This window comes from Chenopodium album, chromosome 15, assembly GCF_948465745.1.
Source record: "Chenopodium album chromosome 15, dcCheAlbu1.1, whole genome shotgun sequence".
NCBI classification, from domain to species: domain Eukaryota; kingdom Viridiplantae; phylum Streptophyta; class Magnoliopsida; order Caryophyllales; family Amaranthaceae; genus Chenopodium; species Chenopodium album.
The window spans coordinates 18,641,582-18,652,721 of NC_137848.1; positions in this window are offsets into that span (position 1 = coordinate 18,641,582).

Here is an 11,140-nt window from a genome sequence, read left to right on the forward strand (position 1 = left end):
TAAAATGAGCATATCAGCCAATTGATGTTTGATATCAGTCAACAATAAAAATATTGATAAAAACGTATCAGCTAACAAAAGAAATATATCAGGCTAAAGATACATATAAACCAACAAGAGGAGTATATCAACCAACAAACATATAAGCAAATAAATGAAACATATCAGCCAACAAGAGGAATATATCAGCCAACAAATGAAGTGTATTAGCCAACAAAAGCAACAGGTAAGTCAACAAAATAAACATATTAGCTAACAAAATGAAACATATAAGCCAACAATTAAAATATACATATCATCTAACAAAATAAATATATCAGCCAACTAAAGAAACATATAAGCCAAATTATGTCTGATATCAGCCAACAAAAGAAAAAAAAAACATATCAGCTAACAAAAGGAATATATTAGCCAACCCAAAAACCATATCAGCAAATAAATGAAACATATCAGCCAAAAAATGAAACATATTAGCTAATGAGTAAAATATATCAACCAAGCCTCCCGCGCGCACCAAATAGTTCGTTCGTCCGTACGCACGCAATACCTTCTCGTAAGTAAATTATTGCATTTATTTTAAAGTAATACTCCCTCCTTAATCTCTCTTATTCATCCACGTTTTCTTACACTCACCCACCTTATATTTCATCTCTCTCTCATATATTCGTAAACTAGAGAGCACCCACCTTATATTCATGTACCCGTTCTCCTTTTTCCAATTTTCTTAAAATAGAAGCTTACACTAAGGGTGACAAACTTTCAAAAATAAAGGAGCCATGTTTTAATCTTAAACAATTTTCTCCTGAATTATATGAAAGTAATCAAGTATATATTATTGTTGTACCGGTCACAGTTAAACTAGTATTTTCTTTATTTTATTTTACTTGTAACACAATATGACACATTCTTGAGAAAGAAATTAGATAATGACGTAAACAGACACATTAAACAAAATAATCTTCACACAAAACATTTATGTACCATTTCCTATTTCTTGTATTAAAATTATTGATAAAATTATCATGACCTACTAAAGTGTGTGTCCTGATATTGTGCTGCAAGTAAATTTAAAAGAAGCTAGGAATTAAAATTATTAGAAAATTAGTCAAGAGTAAGGCAACCTTTGCGTGGTTAACTCAAAATAAGTCAACTTTTCAATTAACTTAAACTAAGTCGACTTTTAAAGGTATTTTCTTTTACCAAGTTCAATTACCTACAACCTACAATACAAGTAATTTTTTTAATTAAAAATTAACAATATATATATATATATATATATATATATATATATATATATATATATATATATATATATATATATAAAATCTGATGCAATTTAAAAATAATTTATTAAATATTGATTCTAATTACATTTAATAAACAAATTAAAAACAAATAAAAATCTCAACCACCCCCTCCCCCCCCCCCCCCCCACTGCCAGCCCCCTCCCCGCTAGCTCCCCTGCCACCGACAGCCGGTCTGAGACCATCCCCTCCCCCTATCCCGGGCACCGGCGACCCCAATCCCTCCCTTTCCCCTTTCCCCTTTCCCGCTTCCCCAACATCCCCACCTCGACATCCACCTTTCTCTTTCCTTTTTCGCTCTCTAGTTCGCCTGGAAATTCGCTCTCAAGGTCATTAATCGTAGCAGCTTTGACGATCAACATTCCACCATTATTCCACTCGTAAATTCGCAAATTGTACTCATTCCATACTAAACCCCCAATTTCTACTTTCCTCAAATCATCTATTCAACTTCCAATTCTTAGATCTAGTGTTTCGGTCTCAAAACTCCGACTAGATTCAAGAGGTGGATGGGTTGTGCATGATATTGTTGAACCTTCCTTCCGGCGAGCGAATTTCCGGCGAACTAGAGAGCGAAAGAGGAGAGAGAGAGAGAGAGAGGTGGGTATCAATGGGGATGTGGGGAATCAGGAAAGGGAGCGAGGGATTGATGAATAGATGATGTTGTGAGGGGGGAAAGGGAGAGGGTGGAGTCGCCGGCGCCGGGGGAGGGGATGGTCTCCGACCGGTGGAAGGGGAGATGGTGGGGATGGGGGCTAGCAGTAGCTAGGAGCTGCCGGGCTGGGATTGTTTTAGTTTTTCTTTTGTTTTTATAAAAATTGTTAATTGAAAAAGTTTTTTTTTCTTTAAATAACAATTAACCAAAAATAAATCTTAATTAATTTTTTTAAAAAAGGACCAACCATGTAATGCCATGTGGCATAAATGACCGAAACAACCAGTTACCCCAAAATTCAACTAGTCATGACTTATTTTGAGAATATACTGTATAAAGGTCGACTTATTTTTAGTTAATTAAAATGTTGACTTATTTTGAGCTAACTGGACAAAGATTAGCTTATTTTTAACAAATTTTCTAAATTATTAACAAAATTTTGCGCTGATCATAATTGCAAAAATTAAAAGCTTAATCGGTTCATCTTTAATTGTAAATTGTAATGTGAAGACTATGCACGATAATTTAGGAGATGAGACTGATAAAGGAAGAAAAAGGAAACTCTTAACTATGAAAAGAGAGATAAAGATTATCATCAATAATCAATAACTTAATACTAAAACAAACACCGGGAGTGACACGTGTCACATTCTGGTGCTGTTTTTTTCCCTCCAAAACTCCCCTTTCCTTTTTAATTATATTTTTTTAATATTTGATTCTATAGTAATATCATTTCAAATCTGTTATATTATCTTCATGACAAATATATATTCCTTTTTATTTGGTGTTCATAATTACTGTATATACATTTACCTAAATAATTATTTCAACTTCTTTCAAAAAAAAAAAAAAAAAAAAAAAAAAAAAAAAAAATTCAACTCCATTTTAACTATCTTTTAAATGGAGTATTATTAGATTTTGCCAAAAAAGTTATAATAAATTGATTCATTTAATAGATGTTAAAGAAATTACTTTAAAACATCACTTAATTTTTTTTTTTCAAATACCTCTAGCTAATATTTTATTTCAATTTCAATTCGATATAACTATATATTCAAGTTAATTACAATTTCGTTTATGAAATTTTACTACTATACGTACATATTATCACAAATTGATTTATAGAGTATAGTATAGCTATAAAATAAATGTTGTGTTTTACAAATGATTTTTTAGATATAAAGGTGATATTTTAATTGTAATTTTGTGTATGTTTGCACTTTTGTTAATAATTTTAGTGGAGATTTTAGTTTGTTGTTCAATTGGTTTTTGATGTTTATTAAAAATGCATTGATAAATAAGTATCCACTAATATGACCACTAGACTTGATCAAGCCCCACCTGAAAAATTCTCGAGTTAGGGCAGACTAAAAAGTCTATTTTTTAGATACTTTGTTGCTTTGCCTATTAATATATATTATGACATTATAATTATGTATACTTGATTTGTATGTTTTATCAAATTTTATTTGTTGGATATAATTAATTTTCTCAAAAAAATTAGATTTACCGTGCATAGCACGGGCCTTAAACTAGCTCTCAAACTAAAATAAAGTCGCAATTAATTTTCAATTTTAAAACTTAAGTTACGTTATGATTTAAAAAGAACAGAAAATGTATAATTTCCCCATGGCGAAGTGGTCAGCCGGACAAAACAATTAAGGAAAGAAATCGGAAAGAACAAGGAACACGAAATCATGTTTACCTTCATTAGAAAGAAAATTTTATACGGACTAAGGGCCTGTTCTCTTCCGTTGAAATTCAGTTCAGTTCAGTTCAGTTCAGTTCAGTTCAGCTCTTATGTCTAATGATATTGCTAATGATATAAAGCCAAATTTCATTCTTTTAAGCTCTTATTACAACGACGCAACAAATAATAATAATAATAACAATAATTATTATTATTATTATTATCAATAAATAATAATAATAATCATGAATAAATAATAATAATAATAATAATAACAATAATACTAATAATAATAATCAATAATTAATTATAATAATAATAATAATAACAATAATTAATAATAATAATAATAATAATAATAATAATAATAATAATATCGATACAATTCATTGTTCAAATGGTTCTATTTTTTTGATACACATTTCTATTGTTAATCTTATTGAGAAAATTAGAGTACTACACAACTTAAACTAATTTTCATAGTCAGTTAGTTCTTCGTCTTCTTCTTGTCCACCAAACTCCTCCATTACCTCGGCATTCCTCTGAACTGACTCCCATATCTGATCAGTTATTTCTTGTCGGACAATATCCATAGCTGCTTTTCTGCTACATGTAAGTGTTTTGTGTTCTTTTGTCATAATACTATTTTATTTTAAAATTAAATAGTATATGTGTTTAAAATATTTAGAGGTTTCAAGTTTTTAATATATTTTCCATAAATTTATAATTATATTATAAATTTTATAATTATGTCATATGAAATAGTACATTTGTATATACACATAGGTATAGTAATATATAATCAAAGACCACTAATCCGTAGTTAAAAATCACTAATTAATAAGGTCAGTTCAGTTCAGCTCAGTTCAGTTCAGTTCAGTTCAGTTCAGTTCAGTTGATTTCAGTCAATCAGAACAGGCCCTAAGACTTATCAAACAGAACATTGGTGGCGTGTATATTGTACGATAAGATGATACCAAACAATTTTTCTTTTATGAAATCTTTGTTGGACGATTCCTTTAGCATGTGAACATCTACATGTGGTAGCTAAACAGATTTTTATGACCAATTTCATTATAGAAATTTACAACTGGTATATTTATTTAACACCAAGAATATGAGAATAAAGATCTACGAGTAGGGATGTCACTGAGGCGGGTGGTGGGGCGGGGATGGGAATAAAAACCATATCCGCCATGGGTGATGGGACGGAGATAAATTTTAAGTTATACCCGCCCCACCCCACCTGCCACACTTCGTACCTGCCCCATCCCCATATTTATATATCTTTAAAAACAAAATTATACACTTTTATACTATTTATAAAATAATTACGTGAAATAAAATATTAATTATACTCGTAATACTTTGTATTACACTTATATTATAAATAAAAACGTGTGTAATATTAAGATTTTTTTTATTTTTTAATTTTTTTTTATTGTAATCCGTATTAATTATGTTAGATTGTGTATTTGAAAAGCGGATATTAGGCGGGTCATGGGTGGGGATTAGGTGGGGGTAGATATCCAAGTGGGGGTGGAACGAGGATGGTTTTGGAGTTGTATCCGCCGGGCGGGGATGAGGATGAATTCTGAACCCGTCGCGGGGATGGGGATGGGATGAAAATGTTAGGTGGGGATTGGGATGAGAAGACCAACATCCGCCCCACCTCGCCCAATTGACATCCCTATCTACGAGTATAAAAATATAATTAAATAAGTAAAGTATGCTACAGATACAATATCCCTATTTCATATAAACATTAAAATTTAACAAGTGTGATTGGGTGATTCCAACAACTATTTTCAGAGGAAAAAAAAAAAAACTTGTTATATACCAACACGTTCTTGTAGCTTACAAGTAGAATTTTAATACAAGTACAAATAATTAAATTATTACAAAGTATTCAATATATTATCCTTTATTTTTATTTTTATTTTATTTATTTATTTATTTGTAAAGATGTGAGCACATATGATCTGTTTAATTAGGTACGTAGTAGTAAAGTAGGCCTTTTTTTTTTTTTTAAGGATAAGTACACCATTAGTTGACTAATCATTTAATTCTAAAGGTAAACTATGGACGCTGTCTTCAAAAAAAAAAAAAAAAAAGTAAACTATGTACGCTTTATTTTTTAACAAAAAACTACGTACTCCTCAGTATTGGTGAACTGGGAACAATTATGGTATAATTTATTTATTTATTTTTTAAAGGTAAGATTAAGGACTTTACTGAAGAGAAGGTATTGTATCAGTTCGGACTGACAAAATGTTTCGTCAGTCCGCACTGACAAAATGCAGATTTTTGACATTCTCAATTGGCGGATGATATTCTTTATTGGGTGGATAATATCCTCTATTAGCTGGCCGATATCCTTTACTAACTGGATAATATCCTTTATTGCCTATATGATATCCTATATTGGCTGGATGATATTTCTACTGGCTGGATGATATCCTCTATTGGCTGGATAATATCCTCTACTAACTGGATGATATCCTCTATTGGCTATATAATATCCTTTATTGGGTGGATGATATTTCTACTGGCTGGATGATATTTCTACTGGCTGGATGATATCCTCTATTGGCTATATGATATCAAGGCGTGATGATATCATATAGCCAATAGAGTATATCATCCAGCCATGATATCATATAGGCAATAGAGGATATCATCAAACCAATAAAGGATATCATAGGCACAATCATAAAAGATATCATATAGCCAATAGAGGATATCATCCAACAATAACATCATATATCTAATAGAGGATATCATCTAACTAGTGGAGGATATGAAGGATTTATGTCTTCGTCAAGTGCAATTACTAGATACATAATAGATCTAATTATAGAGATAATTAAGTTCATTCTTTTGGGTCGTCATTATCTATTGCTAGACGTGATCAATGATCATTGGGCTATTCAAATAGTCGAAAGCCTAATAGAATGGATCCTATAAGGTCACACAAAAGGGTGATGGATTGAACAAAAGAAAGAAGCCCATTATTTAGCTTCATGGAGTGGCCGGCCATATGGGTTTGAAGAGGGAATAGTTTGGGCTTGTTTTGGACTTTAATTATACATATGATGTATAAATAGAGGTCTTGCCTAGGGTTTGATACAACACACTTATTAACTAGTCAATTGAGAATTGACTAGCGAGCAACCAAACCCTAGCCTCACGCAATCTCTCTCCTCACTCCCTCCTTCACGTCCGTACAATCATACGGTCGCCCGGTGCAAGGTGGTGCACGGTGGTGGTGTGGTGGTGTTCGTGGTCGGTTTTCTCCTCCCCTCTCCGTAGAAGGTGGTTCGAAGTGTTTGTGCATAACTACCTAGCAGTGGTGGAGGTTCAATCTTATTCCGTGGACTAAGTAGAGGAGCAACGATTGGGGCTCTATTATCTCCCTAATTTACAGTCAATCGCTTGTAGAAATCACGCGTCAAAGGTATGTATTATGTGTTTCTGTATGTGTTATGCTTGTAGATCTTGTTTAGGTGCGAACGAATAAGATTCGTGAAATTCCACATTATAGTACCTAAAACCCTATAGTGGTATCAATTAGTCTCTTGCATTTACGCATATTGATCCTAAATCTTTGATGTTCAAAAATTTTAATTCACTTAAGGGAGGAATTTAAATATGAATTCAATAACATAATTAAAATAGTGATTTTAATTGATTGGAATATGTTAAAATGGTGATTTTAATTGCTCAAATTTTCCTAACCCTAGCCATTTTGTTCCTTGTCGTGTAGGATCCTAATTTCAAAATTTTGGTTTAATTTGATATGTAATTAATTTAATCAAATTAATTATAAATTAAATTAGTTCTTGTATAATTAATTAATTCATGTAAAAATGTTTTATATGTATGTTTAAATTAAATTATTAAGTGCGTTGATTAATTAAAATGTTGCAATGTGATTGCAAAATTCAAGATGAGATCTTGTTTTGATTTTAATCTAATCAACAAAATTAGGCATAAAATCGTTTTATGTTTATTATATCTCTCTAAAACCAATAATTAATTAACACAAAAGTTGTTTTTAATTAATTACTAAAAAAAGGGAATTTTGAGGGAGGGTCACCGTGGCTGGGTACCAGGTGGATTACAGTGGCGGCCCTACTGGTCGAAGGGAGGCGAGCACAAGGGAGGGCGGAAAAAGGCAGCAGCAGAGAGGTGCAATTGTTGCACTACGGTCTGCTGCAGCCAGCGTTCTGCTGGTGGCTGGGCTTCAGCCTAGCTGTTACGGCAGCTTTCAAGCGACGACAAGGATTTCAGGCGAGGGTGAAGGCAGCACCGGCGGTCAGAGCCCACTGAAAAGGTGACCAGAAATGTTCTGGTCAGGCTGCTGCCTGCTGGTGTGCCGTGGCTGGGCTTTGTTCCTAGCTGCGGTTGCGGGCTTGTGAGAAGCGGTTGTTTTGTTGGTTGGGGATTACTCCTTGGCTGACGTGGCAACAGGTTTTAATAAAAAAAAAAATTGTTTTATTAAAATTATTTATTTTATTTTAATTTTAGATAAAATGTGATTTTATCTAAGATAAATTTAAAAATTAAAAGATAATTTCAAATTTTAAAATATGTTTTAATCTTTGAAATATTTAAGATAATTGAGCATATTCCAATAATATTAATTGAATTGATAATGTGATTATCTTCATATTTAGTTAGTAATTGATTTAAAATTGTGATTGGCTAGTAATTAGGATAGAATCTCCTAATTTTGTCGGGATAATCTTTGAGAATAAATATGATTTATCTTTTAAGATTAAAATAAGATTTGAGTCTATCTCATGCCTAATTTAAAATATATGATTTTTTTTTGGAAATTTTGACTTTTACCACCTCTAAAAAACGACTTAATTGATTTTACCACCTCCATAAAAAAAAAAGAATTATTTTATCACCAACAAAATTTTAAAAAATTCGATTTTACCACCAACTAACGGATTCCATCCATGAACCCGTTAGTAGGGCCCACCTTTTTGACGTTTCTTCTTCATCTTCCCGGATCTTCCATGTCAACCAACCAGCAACGAAATCAACTACCTCGGTTGTCAAAATTTCGTGTGGGGCTAAGGAGAGGCCGAAATTTGGTGTGTGGGTTAGGGAGGTGGTCGAAATTAGGTGGTGTCTAGGGTTTTAGGAGTGCAGAATTTGGTGTTGGCTAGGGTTTTAAGAGTGGTCGGAATTAGGAGGGGCTTTATGGGTGGTCGAAATTTGGTGACTAGGGTTTTGAGGTCGGAAATTGGTGGAAAGGGGGTCCAAATTCGGTGCGGTGGTTGTGCGGTGGTCGTTGTGTGGCGAATAGGTGGTGGGGGTTGGTAGCGGTTAGGTGGTGGGGCTGGTTGTAGCGGTTAGGTGGTGGGGGTTGGTCGTAGCGATTAGGTGGTGGGGCTGATCGTAGCCGGTCCGGCGGTGGGGCTCCTGACGGTGGCAACAACCACCGGTTGATTGATGGGGATTTTTTAATTTTTTTTTAAAATTTACCCAATAATATGGCGACACGTGTGCAAGGTAGGCCCTACTAACGGATTTATGGATGGAATCCGTTAGTTGGAGGTGATTGGTGGTAAAAACCAACTTTTATTTTTTTATGTGGCGGTAAAATAAATCTTTTTTTATGGAGGTGGTAAAATCAATTAAGTCGTATTTTGGAGGTGGTAAAAGTCAAAATTTCCTTTTTTTTATGGTCATGAATAATATATGATATTATCTAGTTGCAGTAATTAAAATATGAGATATTTAGGTGTCATGTTTCCTTAATTATGAACATTCAATGTTGTAGTTTAGGAAAGAATGATGAGTGATTTATTATGTGACAATTTTATAATATATGATATTATGTTGCTATATAATGACTAGTATGGCCCAGTAGATTGTTAAATACGATCTGCGCATCGTGATGTACTTTTGTAATCTAAGTACGGTCTACGAACCGATAAAGTATTTTTGTAATTTTATTTAAGTAGTAAATAGAATAGAGTAGAATTACATGTTGCAGTTAATCTAAGAAGGCCATAAAGTGAAGGCCCAAAGGAGCGAGGTGGATGAGATCCATGAAGGTTCAAGTGGGAGTATTTACTTTATTAGTTTTCTTAGGATTAGGGGCCATGCTATGTCTTGTTTATGCATTCAGTATTTTATGCATGTTAGGTTTTATTGATGTTAATGATGATGCGCTAGAGTTCACTAAATTAATCATAACATAATAAATCTAAGTCACGGTAATATTGAGATTGCTTTTTCCAATTAAATACCCACAATCCTTCGATCGTAAGTGATGGGTCTGCCTCAGCAGAGTGTCACTTGTTATCTTGGGTAATTTGGGGTAGATCACGTTCTACACATTTAATTGGTTGTGCTCAACAAGGTAACCTAAAGAGTTTAGAACCTTGAAGCAAAGGGTAATAATTAAACATGAGATGGTTAATTATTCAACCAAGAGTTGCAGGAAACGCAATCAGTAAAGAGTTTACTCACCTTGAAAATGTAATGCTTGATGGTAGGACCTCAGTCCGGTCAACTATTACACGAATAGAGGATCTTGGAATCACTTAATTCAATTGGGACACATATTATGAATAAAGTGTTCAAGTAACCTATAATTTTAATTTAGGTATTTCAAAGACAAACATAATTGAATTTTGCGTTTATTTACAAGTAATATTTCGTTCTAATTTTATTATTATATATAATCTCCTCGATTGAAAATAAAGTTGAGAAACGTTCTCAAAATATTATAAGATAATCCATAAACCTATATTTCATTTTTGCTAAGATGGTTCCAAAAGGCAAGTTTTAGAAACCCATGTCACATGTCTAAGGTTGGTTTTATTGAAAATGTTTGAGTAAAATGCCAACACATCTTCATTTTGAAAGGTGTTTCAAAGGTTATAATAAGATGGGAGGTACAAATCCTCTAAAAGACAAGTATAGAAGTCCAATAAAATCTCTTATCTTCAATATGATTGAATATAAGAAAGTGATTGGAAATCCTTATGATCAAAAGTTGATCAAATGACATTATTCTTCATCCATTTCATATAGAGTTAAATAGTTGATTAAACTCTAATATGAATAATGATTGAATAGACTTAGCAAAATCATGAAAAGTGCTTAAAGTAGTTAAGCAAAGTGTCATTTTGAACCTAAGAGAAATGTTCTAAGTGGTTCAAGGAAAGGGCTTAAGAATATACGAAGATTGCTTTAAGAAGTTATAGGCCAAGAAATGCAAACAAGTTGCTAATTCTCAAACCTAAAACTACTTACATGCTAAAAGTTGTTATGAACAACATATGTTTCCAATTAAATGGACCAATTCCAATTGATTAGAGACAACCTCATAACAGTTGGAAGGTAAAAGAATGGAAATGTTCCAATTAAAGAAGTATATTATAGAAATTGATTTAGCAAATTACTACTTCTTGGATATGTGATGTCATGTTTAGTTCACTCTTATTGAGAATGTGGTTGAAT